The sequence below is a fragment of the Solanum tuberosum genome, unplaced genomic scaffold, assembly GCF_000226075.1.
Source record: "Solanum tuberosum cultivar DM 1-3 516 R44 unplaced genomic scaffold, SolTub_3.0 scf00163, whole genome shotgun sequence".
Taxonomy (NCBI): domain Eukaryota; kingdom Viridiplantae; phylum Streptophyta; class Magnoliopsida; order Solanales; family Solanaceae; genus Solanum; species Solanum tuberosum.
The window spans coordinates 646,763-648,343 of record NW_006239087.1 but is presented as its reverse complement, the minus strand read 5'-3'; the positions used below and the strand labels follow the sequence as shown (position 1 = coordinate 648,343).

Here is a 1,581-nt window from a genome sequence, read left to right as displayed (position 1 = left end):
CAGAAGAATTTGGCCACAAAATTTAATGTGGCCTTCCGGATGCCCAACCGTGGAGCGGCGACCCATTCCGCACGCTCGCCATCTGCAATAATGTACCTAGCCAACCATAGTATAACAACCTCTCTGACCTGTGGTAGGACCATAGAGAAAACGGCTGATGGTGGCAGGTGATATGTCCACCGGACAACCTCGGACCATAGTGGAGGTGAGAGGATCTTGGGCTAAGGGCTTTAACCGCTTGGAAATTAAACCTCGGAGAGTGGCAGCATAGGAGACGTAGAATTCTCGCACAATCTCCTCGCTATACGTCCCTGGGTCTCGAGCCATCCAGTCACACTTCTGAAAGTTAAACAGCCGGTGGATGTCCGGGATAGTGTGTAAGCTCCTCGTGAGGACTCTTTGCTCCTCTGTAATAAGTCGGGCCATTTTTTGTTTGTCATTTATCATCTTGGCATCCCAATAAATTTGCCATTGGCCCTCTACGCACCATCTATTTAGCTCGCCGGTGACTAGAATAGGATCATCATTCCGTGGAGCAGGTACTGGCTCCTAGCTAGTGGCTTCATCAGACGAGGCTGCCTGCTCATTGTCACCGGACCCTGCAGCGTGGGCAGATTCGGACACTTAAACCTGGGCAGATTCGGACCTTGAGGCATGGCCCGAAGCATTGCTGGACTCAGAGCCTAAAGCCTAGGCAAACTCGGATCCAGACATAGACCCCTCCTCTGAACTTGAAGCAGCCCCAGTTGGTGATCCGATCAGTGTGTGCTCCTCATCAGACTGGGAGATAGTAACTACGTCGGGAAGCACCTTCTGGGGGGTGCCTCTGGTGACACGGGGTGCAGTGGGAGAAGTCCGTGTGTTGGGAGGAACGTATGCTGGATCCTTTTCTGTGTCCGTGTCCTCATCGATTAACCTGAAGCTAGAAGCAACAGATTTTGACCTTCCCTGTTTTGAGTAGGTGATTAGCTTCTTGGGTGCCATTGTACCTGTGGACGCAATATTAGTACCAAAACCAACCATAAACAAACAAAAAAACTTTTAGAACTATAAACGAATAGTGACAAAGTCCCAAGAAAATTTCAGACAGAGGCTACAGTGGTCATCCACGGAGGAGACCTACGGTCCGTAGACTGATATACGGTCCGTAGACTGATATACGGTCCGTGGATCTCTTCCGTGGATCAGGGGGCCAACAATATAGGTCGCATATGGAAACCACGGATGTGCAGAACGGTCCGTAGATTGATCTACGGACCGTAGTCCACATTCGTGGTTTCATACTTGGTGAAATTTTTCATGTGCATCCAGTCACGAACCTCATCTATGGTCAGTAGATGGATCTACGTTCCGTAGACGGGGTATCGTGGATGCCATCTTTGCCAGGTTTCAGCCATTCTTTACTTCTGATCATACATATTTGGCCTTATTTTTCAACATTAACGAAGTCTCATCATGCATTTCAACATTCAATTATGCTAGTTCTTCATTCTTAGGATTCCGAATGATCATTTTACCAAATAGTTTAGACAACTTTTGGAACCCTAAGTCGAAACTTACATTTAGACTTACAATCACATA

General features: G+C 47.8%; 1 protein-coding gene across 1 annotated transcript in view; it reads right to left on the bottom strand.

Moving 5' to 3' along the window:
• The window catches only part of LOC107061728 (uncharacterized), a 17,322-nt gene that overhangs the window by 6,959 nt on the left and 8,782 nt on the right, over positions 1–1,581 (bottom strand). The gene's annotated exons all lie outside the window — the stretch shown is intronic.